This window comes from Halictus rubicundus, chromosome 4, assembly GCF_050948215.1.
Source record: "Halictus rubicundus isolate RS-2024b chromosome 4, iyHalRubi1_principal, whole genome shotgun sequence".
NCBI lineage: Eukaryota > Metazoa > Arthropoda > Insecta > Hymenoptera > Halictidae > Halictus > Halictus rubicundus.
The window spans coordinates 14908189-14931497 of NC_135152.1; the positions used below are offsets into that span (position 1 = coordinate 14908189).

General features: G+C 44.5%; 1 long non-coding RNA gene across 1 annotated transcript; it reads left to right on the forward strand.

The window, feature by feature from the left end:
- Window positions 1-5284: 5284 nt before the first annotated feature.
- On the forward strand, window positions 5285-18492 carry LOC143353603 (uncharacterized). The gene is made up of 2 exons (XR_013082178.1): window positions 5285-5463; window positions 18449-18492. It is a non-coding gene; the product is annotated as an uncharacterized LOC143353603 (long non-coding RNA).
- The last annotated feature ends 4817 nt before the right edge of the window (window positions 18493-23309 follow it).

Consider the following 23309-nt stretch of genomic DNA (forward strand, 5'->3'; position numbering starts at 1 on the left):
CGCGTTGTAAACGTTTCGTTGCGCGAGGATCGTTAACGGCGGGAAAGTCGAGTGCTCATTGTTAGATCAGTATCGTACGGCAAATTTGTTAGAAGATTAACAAAGTATGCGAGCAAATTATCTGGAATTTATTATATCGATCCGAATTTCCGTGACTTGAATGGCTTTGTTGTTTTATCGGTGGATTATAACCGAGAGCCGGCCAGGTAAAGATTAGGTAAAAACCGCTGATTTCCAGAGCTACCGGTGCAATATTGATTCAGTATCGTTTTAATTGCGTTTCGCGTCGTTAATTACAGAACGCTGCGAATTGCGCCGCGATAAAAGAATATGGCGGTGGCCGGCGGCAGGTTCTCCCTATTATTCGACATATTTGGGAATTCGCTCGAGGTCCATAACGAGCCGCATTAAAAATTCTACGAACATCATCAAACTCGCACGGCACTTATCAATTATTAACGGTGATTTCGTGCCGGACAAAAGTTGCGGATTTTTCGACGATCCCTGCATTTAGAGTCTTGTGTCGGATATATTTATAATTCTCTATTATGTCGATTTCCTGGCAGAATCAGAATTAAGAGCCTCGAAGTACAAAACTGTACATTACAAGAAATCAATTACATTAACTCCTTAACGCACAGTTTTTTTTTTAACCGACCTAAAAGAATCAATTTTTGATATACTGCGCTTTTGTTCCACGGAAAAAGGCTATATTTTATTCTTGAATAAATAAATGTTATAGCTTACAATCCCATGTAAATGATAAATATCAATAAAACGATTTTTTTTCTCTGCTTTCACATTGTCATTTTCAATTCTCGATTATATTCGAGTGTGACAAATTATAGCAGCATAAAATGCAACGCCGCTCGAATTATCTCGAGTGTGCACAGTTTGGCCTGTTTAGCGCGCTCGAATTAACTCGAGCGTACAAATTAACGGGTGAAACATCGTGAATTGATTAGAAGAGGAAACACATTTTCTTTCGACTTCCGTTTCTTAGGATTCACTTAGAAAATGTTTATTGCTCATAAAGATCCGCAGTCTGTTGCTAAATGTTAGGCTCGCACGAGAAGCGGGCCGTTTAGCCGCGCCTACTTCTGAATAGGGAATCAGTCTCCGGTAACGAACACTTCCCGTCGTAATTATTGTACACATCGTAGTAATTCCGCGTTCATTTGCCTGTCTCAAATATCCCGGGCCGAGATTAAAATCCGCCGTTCGCTAGGTGCCCGGCTCCCGGAACGTGACCGAAGAGGCGTTAAAACCGTCTCGGCCGGAAGAATGTAAATTTTTGTCCGGCAAATATGAATCAAATTAAGTCCTATTCGGTGGGTCGTTGGTCGGAGAGAGCCTCGAGATAAAGCTAAAGCTCGCGCGAACGGGCAAAGGTAAAAATTTACTGTTCACCGGCCCGTAAAACCGGCTAAACATTCGTGCCCCGGCCGTGCCAGTTTAGAAACAGTTGTAAAGCACTTCGCCACTTTTATATCGCTCTTAATACCTTCGGCCGGCCCCGAGGTTCCCGAGGTAATTACTCCCACGCGGCCAGTTATAAGTAATAATTAGAGCAGTTTCGTCGGGTTTGCCTCTCGGTTTTCTTTCGCTCCCCTTTTATGGGGACAACCGATGCGTGCCGGGGGGTCATCGAACGAGCCAATACCAGCCGCGTTAAGAATGGGAACAGTCTTTTAATTTTCCCGATTACAGCTTCCTCTCTCTGCGAGAGGGGAGAGTGTGTTCCCCGTGCAAACACGCGGCCGGAAAGGAAGCGGCACTAAACGTGCTTCCTGATACGATCGAGACCCGGTTAAAGGGCCCGCGATTTCTTCGAATGTTGCCGCGAATAAACTCGCCGTATCGCCGGCACACGCCTAACGGCGTCGTCGTCATCGACATTTCTCAAAACAAACACGCGAACCCGCTCCCCAATGTGAAGCTTCGTGCGGAACACACGTGAAATGGAAATTCAAGCTTTTACGACCGCTAATACGCGCGGGGATTGAATTAGTATGCATGAACCCCCGGTCGAGTACCTTTTTCATACGTGCCACGAGTACACGGCTCACGGGGAAAGTTCGAACATACGTAGGTACAGTATCGCAGTAACGCGGGATTTTACACGAACGTCTCGTAAATGTCCTATATGATCTATGCAAGTTTTACATAGAAAGGTTATGCGATTCGTGAAGCTGAAGGTAGCAAGTACTGCGAGTACAATGATCTTAGAAATCATTTCGAACTATTGAAATTGTGGAAGTTGAGTGCAGGCTGAGACACTCGGGTAGAGAGCACTTGAGATCAATTTCTCTCCGTTACAATAATTATGCGTGAGAGTTCTTTAGTACAGGGCGTCCCAAAATTTTGTATTTCCTTGGAAGAGGTGATTCCTGACTCAATTTCAAGTAACTTTTTCCTTTGCGAATTTCTTCTCCGCGGCTCTGTTAAGCAGTTATTAGCGAAAAACACAGGCCAATCAGAGCGCGGATACAGCAGGCGGATTCTGGCTCAGCCAATGCCAACTCTCTGCTATAGCTGCGCTCTGATTGGTCCGTGTTTTTCGTTAATAACTCCTTAACAAAGCCGCGGGGAACATTTTCGCAAAGGAAAAAGTTACATCAAATGATCTCAGGAATTATCCCTTTCAAGGAAGTACAACATTTTCGGGACACCCTGTAGATATGAATCGAGGCGATCCTGTTTCAATGTTGAATTGAATGGACACGTTTTAACGTAGTGAAGATAAAAGAGCGACGAATCTATTATTCGATGAGTCTCAATAATGCTTTACAGCTGTCGAACGTCACGATAAAATAGAGATGAAGTGATGGAGCAACTGTGAATAATTATATTTTTTATTTTGAAAGTGTCGGCTGGATTAACAGTTTTTTGATGTAGCTGTGTCAATGTTCCCTGCCTTCGTTGCTTTATCACGGACTTGGCAAGGCGAGGTCTAAATTCCTTTTTTAATTTTGGACCGACAGGAACGTGTCTATATAACTAATCGGAACTTGCTGGGAGCTTGTACGACAAAATATCGCGGACCTTAGATATTCAGAGACGGTTTAACGAGGTTGCTCGCGGGTTTCCGCGAAATTTCGAATCGCTTGGTAGATCGTTTCCAAGTGGAACAGATTGAAATATTCAGAAGTTTCGAAAGTTGAGCGCGCCTCAAACGTTTCGTAAGTTTCGGCCGGAGTTTCGAAATTCTTAAATATTCGGCGAACACCTAATTTTGCCAGGGGGTCGATACTTTCAATTTGCTCGTTCGTTATTAATTAACACACCTCCAACCGCGTATTTTGTTATCTGCGTTGCATTCTCGATCTTCTTTTCTCTCTCTCTCTCTCTCTCGACCCACTTCAGCAAGCCCGCTCGTTTCATAACTCGAAACTCATTCCGTGAAATGAGGCACATATCGAAATACCTACTTGTCCACCTTGTCCGACACACGGCAACCGGACCTTTTAGACTAATTACTGTCCGTTTACTCACCTGCAGGTTCGCACAAAAGCGAACCTTCGCCGTTTCATTCGGCTCCGTTCAGCGACGCATTTTACCGACAAGCTATCGATCACGTTCATAAAATATTGGACAATTTTTATCCGCATTCATTTCAAAAATATCCAGGCGGTCGTGAGTCTCAAATATTTTCTGATTCGTGATAATCTCCAATCTCCGTTGTAATTTCGATCACAACAATAGACTGCAAAATATAAAGATTGCAAATCTCCCATGTATTCGGCACAGCGAAGCTTCTCTCGCGACAAAGAGGTAGATAGAAAGCTGTTCGTTATTGCAGAGCGTAAATACGAATATTGCATTTTACCAGTACACCAATCGACAACGATTTTACAATCGATTCTCATCTGATGGCAACTCGTTTCCAAAACAACTGTCTTCGAAGATCAACGGCTGTCACCTCTAAAGTTTCCCTTAAAATTTACAAGGGGACATTCCAGAACATATTCTTGGCAAAGATACGTTTATCATGTTAATCATCCCCTATTACTATGTCCGTCGAAGGGCGAGGTCTGATGACGACGCAAAGGTAACCGCGAGCAGCTGTCTAGACGCGCAGGCCCGATCGAATCTATTACGAGGAACAATTAAATCCTTTTTGCAGCTCACCGTCTTAATTACGAAGCCGATCATTCCGAATGACGGAGGTTGGTTCGATTGCCGGCTAAAGACGGCTGCCCGTTGATGACTATGGGATATATTTCTATTTGAAGGCAGCGGGACTCGAAACCGTCAGAGGCCTCCCGTCGCGCGACGTTCTACCTCCTGCGGCTCTTTGTCCTTGTTTAGATCACTCATCGTGCCCGAAAGAGTCATTATACAAGGCCGAGCCTGACCGCTCATTAACTCCTTCAAATCTGCCTGGCCACGGCTACAACGGCCGTTCCCCCGACACCATGGGACTTCGTTTGCAAACTGGACCTACTACATCTTTCCCGTTTACCGTCCAGCCGAATACTATCTTTGCGGGAAACGGGATAATATTTCGACAGTTTAATCGCTGCCAGAGTACACATAATTGAGTAGACTTGCCGAATATATGACAGACACGCGAAATAAATAGCGGCGAGAATTTTATTCGGACACCTCGGAGGATTCGTAAAGCGTGAAGTTTATGCACAGTCGATCGACAACGTGATGGCACAGTTGTTCTGTTGTAATGCGAGTTAAAAAGTAGCGGAGCGACAGAATCCAAAAACCTCTCTTTAACGCGTTAAGTGCCAATAAAGAGATTCTCACAAAATCGGTGTAATTTAATTAATGAAAACGAAACTAGAAATTTAAAACGTATTATAGGGGATGCTGTATTGACGTTTCGGAATTCTAAAGATCCTAATAAAATTCGGTTTATCTGGATATGTCACAATAAAAATGAATTTCGTAACGTGTTAAGGGGGCCGACATGGTTTGAAATTCATATACGTATGCAAGGGTCAAAATCTAGGCAAACTGCCGCTTCAATATTGCAATGAGCAGTTTAGAAGTGGCAGGGCCCGCTCTAGGGGGGGGGGGACAACCCGGGCATTTGCCCGGGGCGCCAAAATTTAGGGGCGCCATTTTGGCTTTGACTGTAAGTGTGAGAAAAATATTGATGTTTGAAATATTCAGTTAATAGAAAATGTCTGACTACCCTTGGCAGACAATTTTGCTAAAAAAGACAAAAAAGGTCATTCTGTTCAGCTCGGTGCTTAGTGTTTAAAAAGGGGCGGCAATTTGTTTTTTTGCCCGGGGCGTCGTAACCGCTAGAGCGGGCCCTGGGAGTGGTCAATTGTGTTTCCTAAAAGTCCAATCTACGTCTGTATAGAGCCCAAATTGCGAATTTCTACCTCATCGTGGAGTAATTTGTAATATTCGGCAGAAAATTCGAATTCTGAAGCAAGTATGACGTCACAAGATGGCTGCCGCTGAAAGATTCTCTTAATTTCGAGAGATTTCGTGTTCGTATCGAAAAAAAGGCTCCATACAGACGTAGCAAAGACATGTACAAACACGGTGCTATGCATTTTTAATTGACTACTTACTTATTTAAGACGTAAAATGTCTAGAAAAAAGGCACAGGATAACATAGCGTGACAGTCAAAGCCAAATGCCTGCCGGCCCCCTTAAGTATTACTAGGTTGTCCCAAAAGATTTAAGATTTGTAAAACTAGATCCATAAAGATGAATAAGCCTCTAGAAAAATGTATTTAGAGAGAGTAATAGTCCGGAAGCTAGCAGCTCCTAACAACCGTAGAGAATTAATTGCTCCCTTCAGTCTTCATCAAATAATTATTTATTTAGAAAATAGTTTATGTATCAAATAAGAGCTGCAATCAAATGAAGCGTTCGGAATGTCGCGGCCGGTGTCTGAAAACAGATTCAACGGGACAGAGGTGGATCTAAGTCGGGCCGGTCCGGGCTTTTATAATGTAATTTCGTAGACAGTCGGGGTAGCGAAAATAACGGGGAAATTCGTAAATCATGCAAGTACGTCAGATGCCGCGAGTGCTCTATTCCGGGTTAACACTTGTCCGTTGGTACAGCTAAAAGCGAATGCCGGCTTTTGTCCCAGAACGAGGAATATATTTATCCGGGCCCGCGGATACGGGTCAAACTTGAATTCCCCTGAATCCAAGAGATGTAATTCAAACGTCCCCGGGCGTCTTCATCTCGGAGGCAGGCTGCCGCGCCTTTTCAAAGTTCGGATCGCGGGGGTCTAAGCTTTAGCTAACCACCGTGTCGAGCATTCAGAAACAAATTCGCGAGCCAGGTGGTCGTCGCATGCGACATTCCATCCCGAAGAGCACCGCTCTCCGCCGGCTGGTTTTCCGCCATGTTCCATTCCCGCGACGACGCTCGCTTTAAGGACGACGGTGCGAATTTTTAATGACCTCCGGAGAGTGACTGGCATTCAAGTCGACATAATCGCCCTTCAAATTGTAACGAGTTACCCCCGGCCTGACCGCTCGTGCGCGCGGACTCGTCGTTCGCCCCGTTGGCCCTGTAATTTAAAATATTTTAACCCGTTAGAACGATTAACGGCCGGCGAAAGAAAAATGGCGTCGAACCGCGGGAATCCACTCTGTCCGATGGACAATGATTAACAACGCTGGAATACACGCAATAAAATAGAGAACGAGATTGACGTGTACACAACCTCCCCTCCCCCACTTCAACACCCCGCCCACCTCCGGGCCGTTGTTGCGCAATGCCGGACAAAGATTGACAGACTCTCCGTTGCCGTTGACTCTTTATATTTCTGGTTTGTTTGCGTTTTGATGTTTCGGTGACATGTCACCGAGCTCGAAAAATTTGCTCGCCGTGTTATGGTTTTGTGGACTCCGGATCAGAGACTACACAGAACGATAACCATCGGACCTCGCCTCGCAAGTTTTTATTCGAGACGCGTTCCAAGCTGTCCAGATAATATCGTGGTCATCTGTTTCTTCCCCCACGTCCGACAACTAAGGATCTATATTTTCCAGCTACGGATGAGGGGACCATTAGCCTTAGTGTTCCTGTGATCGTTGGTATGTACAATCTGAATTTTCGGTGCTGTTTCATTAACGTTAGGTTTACGGAGCATTACAACTGAGTATTTTACATTACTTTATAAAAATAAGAAGAACGTGTCTATCCAAGTTTTCAACCATTTTTTAAATAATATATACCCAAGGAAATAAGTTTGTCGAGTAATTCCACGTAGATGGATCTTCTCAATCTCAATAATCGTAAATTAAAAATATTAGAACCCGTCATTTTGACGGGTCCCGTGAACCTAGTGTTAAGGATGCCCCAGAAACGAAAATTTTGTAGTGAAGAAAATTCTTCGTACTCGTTTGTGAAGCTTCTGTACAGGGTGTATAAAAATTATATGTCACGACCACCATAGCGTGATTCTACACCTCTGGATCGGTGGAAATCTGTTAAAAAAATGCACCGCAAAATTCACCTTGACCTTGGAAATCAAGGTCAAAGTGTCGAAAAATTTTCTTTTATTTCATCGTATAGTACTCATCACTGAAATTTTTCGACACTTTGACCTTAAGTTTCGAGGTCAAAATGAATTTTGCGGTGCATTTTTTTCACAGCTCTCCACCGATCCGGAGGTGTAGAATCACGCTACGATGGTCGTGACGTATAGTTTTTATACACCCTGTACACTTATCGAGATTTTTTCTTTTCCAATTCGCGAAGTTATAGAAATATTTTCTTGAGAATTTGTTTTTAGTATAGTTTAGAAATCTTATTATAAAGGAATATTGCAGTGTCACAGTGCTTTAACAAATTTGTCGCTGTTAGATCTAGGAACAGTAGTGTCGAAGCTAGTTTATAGGCATAAATTATGAATGCGAAGCTATTGTTCTCAAGCGCGGTTCTCCGCCAATGCGCATAGTGCAGCATATTTTAATTATTTGTTTGCGGGAGGATATTCAACCGAGAGACAACCGAAGTAAATTGTAGCGAAACTTTGCAGAATATACAACAGTGGATACCCTAAAAGTTGCACAGCAAATTCCAGTTGCGATGCAACTCACGATCCCGCTTGATCGATACTCGTGATACGCCAATGTTCGTTGATTAATTAATACCACGAACGTATATATCTACGCGATGCGATGCGAGCAACGTAGACACATGCATATATAGATAACACAGTCAAACTTTAATGCAGTAGGATCTCAATTAACCGGTCTAATTAGGGGACAAACAGGCTTGATAAATTAGGACGCAACGGAATTTCCAGGTCTGAGAGGAGATGATTAAGAAACAGTCTAAATGAGTAAGCACGGGATTGGTTCAAAATATTTTAATAGCCTGCGTCTTAATCGAATCATTAAATTGATCCTATGAAAAATAAAGTAATTGATAAAAAAAATACAAAAATTAATGGAATACTAAAAAAAAACAGGTTTAAAAGTCAATAGCTAGCCCTCCTGAAACCAAATTGCTTCAAACCAAGTAACTACTAACAAACTCCTCTGCATTTCAATGAGCACTATTTTTCACTTGCATTGACTACTGAAACGATTACCCCATCGTCAGATTAGTACAACACACTCGGCACGATGAAGTGGCACAAAAATTAATGTTCTCCCAAAGTACATTCAGCACAGAAAAATAAGCTGAGCAACACGATCTAAATTCTTTCGAGACACTGCAAGGAGCTAGGAGCGAAGATCGTAAATTTTGATACTGGCGCGTCATCGGAAGTACCATAATCTCGCAAAATTTCCTCGGCGGTGAATCAAACTTGGCAACAGCTGCAAGACGTAGGTCCCACCGCGAGCAACAGACAAAATGACGGTCGAACGGGGTAGATGCAGGCTGACCGAGAGGTGGCCAGCCTCTGGACACCTTTCGGTAGAACGGGAAAAAGAAGAAGAAGAAGAAGAAGAAGAAGAAGAAGAAGAAGGTCGGACTGGTATAATTTTTATCGAACAATTAGAGTGAAAGCTGGATCAAAAGCGAGTAGATCACGGCTTGATCGGCGCGGCGGGCCCAGCCGTGGGCATAATTGGCCCGGAAAGGTCGGTAATACGACGCAGGCTTTTTGACAGATGGTACGAGCAAATTGCTGCTTGATGCTCGTCCGCTCGCGCGGCCGTCCGTTCTCTCTGCGGGCCTTCTCACGCTAATACGCGACGGCCGGACGTTGTTTTGATAATTTATTGAAATCGTCGAGGGTCTAAGAGCCCGGCCGCTACGTAGACCGAGGATCCACGCCACGTGAAATATGGCGGCGCGAATTACACGAGACGTCGGACCCGCGTCAGTGGGCTAGACCGACGTTGCGGAATTTCCCGGCGGAGAAACGAGCGGCTCGCACGCGCCTCACGCGACATCGTCTTTCAAGAGGATTCGAGGATTCGGTGCTACCGGCGAGCCAGCCGATTCTTATTACGGTCGGGCTACATGCGTTTATCAGAACCACCGTCGCCAGAATGCCCAATTTACTTCTGCCGAGTCTATACAGTGATTTCTCCATATATGTCGCCAAGGCCTGGACGATAAACGTCGCGGAATTATCCGCGAAGCTCGAGAGGCCTCCTGCACGATACACGACGCTGGCAAGACCCGTGTCGTTGACATACGTCGAGAATTATTCCTCGGAACTCATAGTGTTTCGTAATGTTTCTTTTTTCATTCTTCAAGAGCGCCACGCCAATGTCTACGAAACTCGCACATAAACGAAACAATTGATTCAATAATTTCAGAAGTCAAGGCAAAGTTTATCAAATTCTGGCTGCTTAATGGATTGTAAAAATTGATTTTGATTGTGTCAGTTATGTATCCGACGACAGAGCCTGGGTTTTCTTTCCACCCAGAGTATCAAAATTATTATTTCGACTTCAAAGGAAGAACGAATACCAAGATGCCAATGGCGGCCAGGCAGAACTGACTCGAACAATGTTCAACACCCGAAATGCTGGACGAGTAATCGTTACCCAATTACAGCGATTTTTATATTCCAAAAATTCCCGACACCGACTTATAGAACAGAGATTACGTGGTCGTTCGAATTAACTTTCCAGACGGATGATTCACCAACGAACGGCGTTCATTTACAAATTTCGCCCGGCCCGGCGATATTACGGGAACCGGCGGAGTCTCTCGGAAAAGTGGGACAGAACGAAAGCAATTATTTAAGTATTAAAACCTCGAATAGCCCGGCGGCCGGCGTGATTACATTTTTATAATGTTCGACAAGTTGCCGTAACGACCGCGGGGTCGCTTGCTTTTCCAGAAATTTCATTCCGGTTAAAAATGGGGCAGGTTTGAAAGTTTGCCCCGTTCCTCGCGTAAATTTGCGAGAGTTTATATTGTTCTCGAGGCTGCACAGCGCATTCGTTTCAATGGGATAACAAACGACAAAGGGAAAAGAGACGAAGAGCCCGCGGAAGTACCATATGCTCATGAAGCGCTATGAATAATGCGACTAATATTTGCGCCCCGTGGATCGCTCGATTACGATGGCGGCCATATTCGACGATAGAGCGGGCGCGTTCAATGTAAATGAAAGGATGCGCGGGGGGATCGTAAAAATGATAGTCATATTTTAGTAAGGTCTGCGTCTGATACAACGTTGTTCCAACAACCAAGCCGACGCTGTGCGACGCGCGACGATGAAAATGGGCTCGCATAACTCCCGGCACCGAAGCACAGCAAACAACTAATTCAACGACTCGGATCAATCAACTGGGGCGCGCATTCGAACCGAAATTACCTGTTTCCCAAAAACGAGCGCGCGGCTAGGAAACTACCGCGGCGCATATTTGAAGTCTGCTGAAAATTTCAGGGTTAACAGCGGAGCCCATTGTTCGCTCTGGGACACCATAATGGAAGGCTTTGTTTGACAGCGACGATCCTTTTGTTTCCCCGTTGAATTTCGAGTACAATAAACAGCTACAATAAATGTTCCCTGTAACGGCAGGCCTAAAACTCGGCGGTAACGAAACAGCGAAACAAAGCAAATCGGAGCGCGCCGCGCGCTGCTATGAACGAAGGTTCGCGATTCCAGGGGAAAGAAATGGCAAACGAGACACAGAATTCCGATGTTTCGCAACCATCCTTATTCCAGCGATAACCATTAGCAGCTAATTGCCGCTAACGCCTCGTTAAACGCCATTCCGTATTAATAAGACCCAATAAGACCAGCGCGATATTTTAAATTTCCTCGACGAGTCGCTGCGATGCCGGTACGCTGGGTCCATTTGTACTAATTAAAATATTCACGTCGATAAAGCTGAATAAATGACGGAAGCTTCAACCGACGCTTACGATTGAATCATTTCGAACGTTTCGGGCTGTAGCTTTAAGACGCGACTCGACGGCGGCGTAATGAAAAGTCGAAATCATCAAAATGACCTCGTTTGTGAATGAGACTGCGGACAAGACAAGCTATAAAGGTCCGGTATCCCGTGGAATTAACCCCGATATCTCCGCCGTTTAGTTACCTAGAAACTCATCTTTCAATAACACGCTAATCGGTCATCATCCACTTGCCCCCCTTCGCAGTTCGGCCGTTCAATAATCAGAAAGGTTATCGAACAAATTGAATTCTATTCCCACGCGATAGCCGTTTCCCTCGGCCAATTATATCAAGCTCGGACAGCGACGATCGACACCGAACGGCGTCACAACGCCGGAAATTCCGACAGTGTTTTCCAGCGACCGACCAATTATGAAAACGGTCACGCCGTTGCCCAGGCACCCTCTGTAATTACGGATAATTGGATGGAAAATGCTGACAGCCCCGATACCCAAGGGATGCTCCCGACTTTTTCTCATTTGCGCAACAGGCGGAACGCCACCCGTGATGGACCTTTGACGTAACACGCGCCACTAGCACTCGATTGTCCACCCCTTTTGATCTTTACCGTCCCGTCATTCGCAGTCGCGGAAACGAGACCGACGCTCCATCGAAGATAACAAGAGCCGGAACCAGCCGCCGCACCGGTAACTGCAATAATTCCCTTGATTCCGAAGTTTATTAGATTTCGCTCGTCGTAACGCACATGGACACTGCCAGGGAATTCCGTTTAGCATTTCTGAACCGCGGATCTTTGTGCACATGCAGCGACTCCCATTAATATTCGGATTAGAAAGATGATTGATGTTTTAATATTCGACCGTACGACTTGAATCATTTTTGGAGAAGTTAGAATTCGTTTACTGGGCGAGGTGAAAAAGAATTTTGCAAAAAGTCAAGTCGTTTGGCCCGATTTCAAAAAAGTTATTCGCTTTGGGAAGCTGTAAGAGTACTTTGTCCCACGAGCTCTGTCCACTTGAATATCTTGGTTATTTCGAATAATACGAGAAAAGGTTACTTACAGAAGTTGTAGGGTTTAAGAAACTACATAATATGGTATAAATGATATTCTTGCAAGTGGAGGCATAGAGATGATATAGAGGTCACCTTTGTTTTTTTAAATTGAATGTCCAATTTTTTATGCTCGATTCCGATAGATTGGCGTATTCTGAGTATAAAAGTACTGGAGCGTATTTGTCCTAAAACTTACCGTTGCTGAGATAATTCACTGTTCTCATGAAGAATGTTCGAAATGTCGGCCATTTGCAGCGATGCAACGTTGTAGTCTTTGAACTGTTGCGTCTCTTACACGTCTTATTGTTGGAGAGTCTATTGTAGCACACGCTGCGATAATTCGTTGCCTCGTATCTTCAGCAGTTGTTCGTGCATCTCGATACACAATGTTTTTCAATGTTCTCCACAAGAAAAAATCTAGCAACAGTTCAAAGACTACAACGTTGCATCGCTGCAAATGGCCGACATTCCGAACATTCTCCATGAAAACAGTCAAATATCTCAGCAACGGTAAGTTTTAGGACAAACACATGCTAGTACTTTTATACTCAGAATACGCTAATCTATCGAAATCAAGCATAAAAAATTGGACATTCAATTTAAAAAAACAAAGGTGACCTCTATATATTCTCTACGCCTCCACGGCGACATGGAGAGAACACTGCATTTTCTCTTTTAATGACCTTGAAAAGTCGAAAACAATGTAACAATATCCCTAAATCCTTTTAATATTTTTTCAATTTTATACTCCACGTATTCATTTCTGTCGTAAATGCAGAAAATCTGCCCATAAACGTGCGTGCAAAATCCTAATACAAAAAGTTTAACAACACCAGCCTCAATATACCCATCAAAAAACCACAAAATATTGGACATTCCATTTAACAAAAGAAACGTGACCTCTATACATCTTCTCTACTCCTCCATTTGCATTTATACCATGTTATGTAGTTTCTGAAACCCGACAACTCCTGTAAGTAACATTTCCTCGTATTGTTTTGAAATAACCAAGATATTCGGAGCTCGTGGGACGCGCTGTATTTCCTGACATGAATTTTTTTCGCCGGCCGGATTGCCCATTTGTCCCACTGTTGCCTACGGAGGGTTAAGTTGCGAAATGTTTGGCTGGCATCGAAAACGGCGGCGTTCTCCGGTCACCGGGAGTCGCGTTCGTGAAAAAAACAATGGCTGTCACGCGAGTCGGAAAGCTTGGCGCTGCGGCGCCCCGTTCCAACCAGCGCGCGCCGGTTCATCGACGCGTGTCTGCCTCGGGACGAGTAGAGTACACTGGTAAATGAATTGCCGCGTCGAACCTGATGCACAGCGACGAAATATGCACGCGAGAACGAGCCGGTGGAAGGGAGACCGGCCGGCCAGATTAATGTAACGAACGGTGACGCGCGGTACGCGGACCGCCGAAAATCGGGATTCCGCCGAGATTTGTGATAAAAATGTTTTACGACGACGCGCCACGGTGTTGCTTTTCGCACGATATACCGTCCGAACGTCCCCCTACGAGTTCTCGCGCGTGTATCGGATCCTTGTCGCGTTAAATTTCATTTGCCACCCCTTTGTTTGCCTTAAATCCGACAACTTTTCGGGGATCCGCTAATATCGTCCCTCTAACCGTGTTATTGGATTCGGTAATTATCCGGAATAGGGGACCCCTCGGCGACTATGATTATCCTGAAATGAGGCCGTCAGAGCCAAAACGGGCTCCATCGCATCTCCTGCAGTTGAAAATCCTGCTGTCACTGTTCACTGTTTATATCACTGATTTTATAATGCATGGCGGCACAATCGCTGTTGCGCTTTTCATATAGTAAATAAAAGTCGCAGTGCCAGAATACATTTTTTTTTTTCTTAGTACGATTCTCGATACATGTCAACAACACGTGTCTTGCCAGCGTCTTGTATCGTACAGGAGACTTTCCCGAGTCGTGTTATGTTTACACTCCTCGGCGTCCAAGGCCACTCGACCTTCGTGGCCCTTCACGGGGTATAGTGAGGATAAATGTACATAGATGTATACAGGGTGGAAATTATAAAGCGTTACAGACGAATGTCTCCAAAAATATTAATTATACGCAAAAATGTTTCAGATCAAAGTTGTCCAGTACCGAGGGGGACATCGTGTGGTGGGACTTTTATTTTTCCCGGTGAACACTCCAAGGTGAGACGAAGGTCAACTTTCTTTTCCTAAATGGAATGATATGTTTTTTTATCTACCATCAAATAGTGCGTTCTAAGTTGAGTTCAAGGACCTATTACTCAAGGTCAAACTTGATCGTTTTATTTGTACTTTAGTTTTGTATGTGTTCAAAACGATTACCTCGTACTTCGTGGAACATATTCGATCCATTCGCGATAGACCGAAGATACATTTTTGCAACACAGATTATATTTGATGTTCAAATCACGCGCATAGGAGCAACGATCAGATTTCGAGGGAATCGAGCATGCTGTACGGCGAGAATGGCTTTGTACGTTTTGGACTTAGCCAAAGAGAATAGCCGGATTAAAGATCGATCCCTGAAAGGTCTCCGTGTACTGATGTAATAACCGATCGTGGATACTGTCTCCCCTTGTGTCTAAAAGTTCCAGATATTGCAAACAACGATGTAATCCTAGAATAAACGCGCACCAACCGCGGCGTCGACTTTTCCGTCGACCTGACCGAACAACTGCTCTTCCTTTCGCCTTCTATTATCACCGGTTACGGAAATATGAACGCGATCGTTACCAGAAAAAACCATTTCTGACGGGCGAGTCGACAGCCGAACTGGCAGTCCGTAATTTCTCGTGGAACGGCGCCTTAATTATCGGACTTGCTAATTCGGTCCTATTGATTCTTCGGCAGGACCGGTCCGCAACAAGAAGATCGAACGAAGGTGAGAGGATGTTCTCGCGAGCGTGGACGCCAGCAGGCAAGTAGAATCGCTTTACCTCACGAGCCGGTCTCCGAGAGCTGTAATTAAGGCCCGTGAAACGGCGCAGTGTTCGCAACAATTAAAATAATGACCAGAGTTCTACGATTCCGCTCGGGCCCCGTGTAGAAATAGCGAGCCGGTGATTTAAACCGATACGATATTTTTCGACCGTAATCTCGCCCCGGTTGCTTCTAATCGTTATTGATTGCGATAGAACTCTGCGCGCGGGGTTGCCGATAAATTATCCGCGTGTGAGTCACCGTCAACTCCCGCCCGGAGAAGTTGGTCTACACTGTGTTCTGTCGGGTTAAACCCGGGTCACGGGACGAACGTACGAAAAATCGGTGCTGCGGATCGCGAAACCGCGTTTTGCGTACTCGGGCCGATTCGCCCCGGGACGAATAGGAGGAATACGATTTACAGGGGACAGTAAAAATTACGGAAGGAATTCCATCATCCTCGCGGGGTCTATATAGAAATATCGATAAGCCATATAAAAGTAGACCGGTCCCCGTAAAAACAGGTTAGGAGAATGAAATACGAACGAGGCGGCCGGGCAATAAAAAGTAAACTTATAGGGCAAAGTAAATCAGTTCCGATTCTTCTAAACGAAATACAGCGGCTGTAAAACGGAATAGCACGGGGCCCACTTTCTTCCGCGGTTATGTCCGTTCCACTTGTTTCCGAACGATGCAATTCGTTCGATCGCGAGAGACCGCTACGAGGCAGATTTACCGTCGCACAGATCAAGTCATTTCAGCTCATTTATTAGTATATTAGTATAATAAGCTGATGCATATTTAGAGCGCCAAACGAAATAAAATAGTACGTTTAAAATGAAACCTTGGGACAAAATTGTAAGGCAAGGGGTTGGTAATGAAAATGGCATTCAGTGTTTTTCTGTCCAAATGAATAGTTTCAATAATTATAGTAGGATGAGTACAAATATCCCAAATACGAAGAGAATTATTTCAGACGTTTCTGTGCTATATTACCATACACCGAAGTACAGTGATTTCTCTATATATGTCGCCAAGGCCTGGACGATAAACATCGCGGAATTATCCCCACTACCGTGGAGTATACCCCGGGGCCACTGAGGTGTTGTTGACATACATCGAGAATTCTCTGTATCCTAAACTAGTGCTTCTTTCGTTACAAGCAAACTCGAGAGAAAACGAGTACAGTATTACACTAACGATAAGAATGGAACTGTTAACGATTCTACTCGGGTAACAAAGTTGTTTCCAAAATCAGCTGATAGTGTTCTTCAGCAACATACAGACGCAGAAATAGTCACAACACGCTCTCTTCTGAAGAGATGCTACCACGAACCGCACCAAAGCGACGTCATTAATCGTTCATCGAATTCAAATTCGGGTAGAGGCGAGCAATTTTCCGGCCATCTTTCCCGAAAAAAGCGACAGCATCGGTTCCCCGCTCGGCTGGATTAAAAGTAACGATCCGGTTTGAGCAGGCGAGGCGAAATTTCGTTCGGGGCTAAATTAGTTGAACTTCCTCGGCGACGCGGCGCGGCGCGGCGAAGAGCAACAGTTGTCTTCCAACCTATTTCAATTCCCCGATACTTCCGAACAGAGGAACGCGCTGCTTCTGTGGCGGCACAATTCTCCATTGTGCCCCGAACAGTGCAACGTAATGTCAGCAAACGCCTTGAAAGGTCCTCGAGGGAAGAGCGTTCAAAAGGCCATTGTTCCTCTCGTGAAACAAGTGTACGAGTCATTCTTTTAAATTTGATTTAGCCGCACGGCCGATCCGGGGAACGTCATGGCGGATTCCGCGCCGCGATTCCGTCGCGGTTCGCATGGCGCTGTGTCACCGAAACCGGAAACGGCGAAACGGCTTGGCGTCAGGAAAACTACTGAAAGAACAAGTTTGAACTAGCTACAAAGCGCACAAAGGTAGGTACATATCACCTAATCGGCGACGTTCTAGACTGGTTCAAGTAGAAGTAACGACAATTTGGGACATGGCAGTATCTTCTATATTTTCGTACTGGCTCCGTGCCAACTCCCGAACTCCCAACGATAGATATGGCGGGGGATAAGTCGAATAATTTGCAACAGTACGGTAGGACCTCGTTAGTTGCACGAAACAGGACCGAAAATGCGTGGAAAAATCGAGATCGTGCAACGAGTGAGTTAACCATTCCACTTTCTCGTTTCGTACTTCCCCACTCCCTAAGCTGCGAGGGATAGTGTGTAGCCAACGTTGCTGCAAATTACCTCCGAGATAATAGATAATAATTACCTCCGAAATAAAAACGTGTCAATAGTGGGGGTAACGATCAGTCCCGCAGGGTCGTGATAGGATCCCCACCCTCAGAGCCAACTGCGACGTCATCTCTCTCTCTCGACCGAGGATAGACTACACTATAGGCTCGTGACGTCACTCGGCTCCAACTATAGCGTTTTCCCTACTATTTTCCCAACGCCGACTTATTTCCAGTAAAAATCTGTTATCCTCTAAATTTCGAGAATGACTGTGCCCTGTATCGAGGAGTGTCCTCTCGCCTTCGACAAGACAGTGTCAGGGGAGGGCTAATTGATGACACCCTCAAGTGTGGGATCAGGACTCCTCGGATTAACCGATCACCGCGTGATGGCGTTAATGACGATGACGGACGACGGCGGAGCGAGGGACACGTCCAAAGGAAACGACTAGAGCAGGATTCCCGAAAAGTGACGGAGTTACGACGTTGCGTGTTGATGGCGCGGCGGCCAAACACACCATAAGGACGATGACAGACATCCGAGGGTGAAGGTCATTGCATGGTCGGGTCAACCCGAAGGTCGATGGCAAAATGTGGGCTCGGGACTACGCAGATTAACCCGCTGGCAGCGGAGCCCGAGTCTACTTTGACCCAGAATATCAGAATCGTTAATCAGTTACCCAGTTTCTGGCTAATGTTCTAATCTTCTAATGTTTTAAGAAATTAATAAACAAAACAATGAATAACTAGACTGCTAACTAAACAGCGACGAAATTAAAAGAATTAAAGAGCGAATTTCCACATCATCGTGGAGTAATTTTTAATATTCGGCAGAAAACACGCTTTCTGAAGCAAGTATGACGTCACAAGATGGCTGCCGCACAGAGATTCTCTTAATTCCGAGAGATTTAGTGTTCGTATCGAAAAAAAGGCTCTGGAAAGACGTAGCAAAGCATGTAGAAACACGGTGGTATGCATTTTTAATCGATTACTTACTTACTTAAGACGTAAAATGTCTAGAAAAAAAGGCACAGCGTAACATAGCGTGACAGTCAAGGCCAAATGTCTGCCGGCCCCCTTAAGAGCCACAGTCTAGTTATTATATGAAACAACAACCCGCCGTCCGAGGGTCAAAACGCCGCACAGTGGGCAATTTGGACGAAATCGGATTCAAAATCAAAGAACTTTCGATAGAAATGAGGTAGAGCGATGAAATTTTTTTAAAATTAAAGCTGAAACTTTGTGGAATATGGGAAAATAGGGAGATTATTACCATCCAATCTAGAGAAAGATTTCATTAGTTTTTGTCACAAAAATCTATTTTTAACAAAATCCTGAGGTCGGAGACAAATTTTGAGACCAGATTTGAAATCAGCGTGAAAAAATCTATGGGAAATGATGTATTGCATTTTAAAAACAAATTTTTTCCGCGCGTGGTATTGGAGAAACTAAAATTTTCTTGAATTTGTGCGCGTTTAACGAATTTTCTCGGGGTCAAAAAACGTTCGTACCACAATCTCTCTATTTTTCCCATATTCTACAAAGTTGCAGCTTTCATTTAAAAAAAATTTCATCGTTCTACCTCATTCCCATCGAAAGTTCCTTGATTTTGAATCCGATTTTGTCCGAATTGCCCACTGTGCGCCGTATGGAAATTAGAAAAGTGGGAGGATTCGAGTTCTGCCGGTATACTCCGTTTCCGAAAACTCTACGCAAGTGTCCAGGTCGCTTTCCCAGCCCGAAATTCTGGGAAAAGTCGAGCCATCGTCGGAACGTTTCGAAGCCGGCGTTCTCCAAGATTCGTCGCCGCGGAAAACCTAGCATCCCTTGCCCCGGCAAGTTCACGGCCGTAACTCGAAGGTTATCTGTTTGCAAATTAGCGCCCTGGATCCCGCGGCGGAAGCTTCCGCAGACGTAGGCGCAATAAAAATGGAAATCGACAAGCGACGCCCCGAGGGATATCCGACGAGCGCGCGTCGGAATTTTGCAGCCGGGTTTCCCGTCGATGAATCGACGACTTAGCTCGGATGATCCGGGCGCCGCTTTATTCCGAACTACATTGTTTGACTCGAGCTAGACGCGGGATGAACCTATTGTAATAGGTTCTCCCGGAGTTAGGTTCTCCGCTATGCCAGGTAAACATTTTTTCGTTCCTTGATTCGTTTGCAGACTTACCCGTTCTCGTCTGCAGTTCTTACTCTTTTGTCGGCGACGGAGCTTTCGATATTACTGGATTGAACGGGACGATTGAAAGCTGCGATCAACGTCTATTGTCCGCTCCAGAAGTATGTTTTACATGGGCGAATCGCGTTCGGGGAAAACGGGCCGCCTATTGATTTTCTTTTGTCAGCCGTATTTCATAGTTCCCCGGGAAACGTCAATTAAACAGGGAACACTTTAATCCTGGAACGTCTTAATGCCGCCCGGGATCGGTTCACGGGCTCGGTGAGATGTAACGCGAAATAATGTTGGTTCTCAGCTGATAACGATTAACCCACTGACCCACAAAATCTTACTCACAACATTTTATGCGAGAAGCGTTGATTAGATCAGCATAATAGATGCAGATTTTTCTTCGAAACGTGCATTTGCTAAAAGTTGTTGTTCCTTTGCACTCGATTGTTGTATAATTACAATTCTTTATAATTCAAAACAATATCTATAATTCAAATAATCTATAATTCAAAACAATTTTTACATTATGTGAAAATGTCTTCATGTTTTGTAAAATGAAATGGATACATGTCTTCATGTTTTGTAAAATGAAATGGATACATGTCTTCATGTTTTGTAAAAAGATCATATCATATATGTTACGAAAATATTTTGGAATCGGAACAGCTTCGATTGCGGAGGGTTAAACAATGAAAAATGAGATTGAAGCGTTACTTTGAGAATAGAGAAACGTCTAAACTGGTCCCGTCGGGCAAACTGCAATGAAAATACAAGGGTCAAAAGAAGAAAAGGAATGTGTATGCATTATTGAGTGACGATTTCCATAGAACGGAGATTTGCGTTTCACGTTTCGAGATCTTCCGCGGAATATCTTTTCCATTCGCGATAAGAAGAAGAGAATGGAGGCGTTCGAAGGGATCAGGTGCTGACGCGAGAATGCTGACGAGTAAAGCATTTTTTACGCGTTTCCCGGGGGAAGGGGAATGGAATATCAATTTTGCAGGCATTTTCGTCGACGCCGGGTTTTACAGCGTGATTAAGAAACAACGAGAGACAACGGCCGCTGAAAACGCCGGCGCTGTATGCAGTTGTTACTGCTCTCGCCGGTTGTTCCGTAACGTCAGGCGATTCAACGGAGTTACGACGCGCGGAGAGAGAGAAACTTTATTCCACGTCTGAAAGTTTGCTCGCTGAGCTTGGTATTCACAATGACGCGTGGCTACACGCTTCCCTTCGGCTTATTTCTGTCGAGTTACGGCTGCTAATAATTCAGAGACTGCCGGAAGACGCGTACGGTCGACTTTCAGACGTACGCTGCCTGTCAAAAATGTGGCAGCGTGTCTAAGAGCTGCAACGCTGCTCGATAGTGCAACGAGTATCGACAGTGGTAACAGGTTCTTTCGTGTAATTCAACTACAGTGAATACTCGATATGTGTCAACAACACGGGTCTTGCCAGCGTCGTTTATCGTCCAGGAGACATACTCTCGAGCTTCGTGACGGTAGTGGGGATAATTCCACGACGTTTATCATCCAGTCCCTGGCGACATATGTAGAGAAATCACTGTATGTACTCGTACATTTTCTCGGCGTTGTATAGATTTGACTGTCAACAATTCATAAATTACTGTCTTATATCGAAATCCTCGGCGTAATCTGATAAAATTGAACGACGAAGCAAACCAAAATTATTTACTTATTCGCCGAGATATCTGATTTTGCCTCGAACCGACGCAGGTCTTCGGACAATGTCTAATATTAGAATACTCATCACGATTTTATGAATCGTTACAACAATGCAAAATTCACTTATTGGCTGAAGTAGCTGATTTTTTCATCCAATTTCCTTAATTTAACATCGTTTGACACATACACAGTTTGAATCAGTTGACAATGCTCGAAAATGTCTGAATGCTAATAAAAAAGGAATCCTAATTCCTTTATTTCACGTCGCCGAGTTTTTATCGTAGCTCATACACAGATTGCGACAAATGTAGCACGAAGTTATTAATAATACCGTAAAATATCTGGATGATCAAGTTCTCGTGATTATCTTTCCGTAAAATCTAAATTTTCCTTCGAAACAAGAAAGAATCGATTTCACCACCGAATCTCTTCAACTTCTCGCAAAATCCAAAAAGAATAAATCAACTGCGTTGAAAACTTTGCCGTAAATGAAAATATATTTCGGACCCGTTGGAACTCTCTACCGGTGGGTGGTTGATAAATATTTTATTCGGCCTTTGTTAACTATCATTTAGCGAATATAAATGTCGCGCCGTTCGTCATGATTTTAATCCGCGTTGTTACGTTTCGTTGTACAGCAGGTTACAGGCTCGAAACCATAAAATGCAGCGAACAGGGTAAATTATGAAGTGCTTTACGTTTACGGAACAGTTTATGCGTTGAATTAATATTTCATTTATTCTGCGTTCCGCGTTCCGCGCATTGATTTCGACCATGTCCGATCTAATATTTTAAGGCACCAAATCACGGTGTAACTGTAACTTCGTCGGCCGCGTATTATACGAAGTGGACATTTTTGTATCGACTGTATACAGCGTGCGAAACGAATAAAAAGAGTGACAGGGAGTGGGGGAGGGGGGGGGGTGGACTGTTGTTTTTCGGATTTCACTCGGACCGAGGGATATCTGGACAAACAACGGTAAAGTAAATAAATATGGATCGTGTGCGTATCGTTTATAAATCAAGATGAACAGATCGCGGCAAAACATCCAGCGAAATTGCATTCCGGTGTTCCTCTGTCATTGATTTTCTTCCCCCTCTGTACGTGCGCCGCGCTCGATCATTCTTCGATGACTCTGAAAGCCAACAATAGCCGCGGCGGCAAAGGTGAAACGGAGTAAAAAATCCCCCGTGTCCATTCGCCGGGGACAAGGATCGCATGGCGCATCGTTTTTCGGGCCAAAAAAAAATACAGCCCGATGTGTGTGTACGGTCCCGACTCGTCGGAGCATAAGCACTGCGAAACGTAAACTTTTATCTTGGTTTTTCTTGCAAACGCGCGATGCTCGCGACACGCGTGTTTGCGCGTGTTGCAGCAAACAGAGAATAAAGCAAACTGATTGTCAATCAATGTGGTCGTGCAATATTTCTAATTGAAATTGCGAAGCGGCCACGATACTTCGGGTCGGATACTAAAACGCCGAAAGCCAGCCCTCTGGGCAACAATAAGAAGATTTACCTTCTCCGTGAAATGAGCACTCGCCGTCGACTTGTTGACCCTTGCCAAACACAAAGTCAACCAATAACTTAGCCCTAAACCCTTCGAGAATACCTTAACAGGGGAATCCTCGATTATTGATTCCTTCGACAGAACTTCTCATCGCCACTTCAAACGCTAAAAACGGGAGAAGAATTCGTTTCTGGAGGACGATCACTTTGGGCCACGGAGATATGGGTGATCGTTTTCATATAAAAAATTTCAATCGGGGAAGGAAGACTTCAGATAAGTTGAGGAAAGATTTGATTCTGCTACTTCGGTCAAATGGAACATTACAAGAACTGCCCGAGCACTAATGTTCTCATTATTTGGATCTTTTATAAAGACCTGATTATCTACTAATGACTATATCTAGGAGACACTTAACTATTTTCTTCGTCAATCCCAAAAGAAATTATCGGAC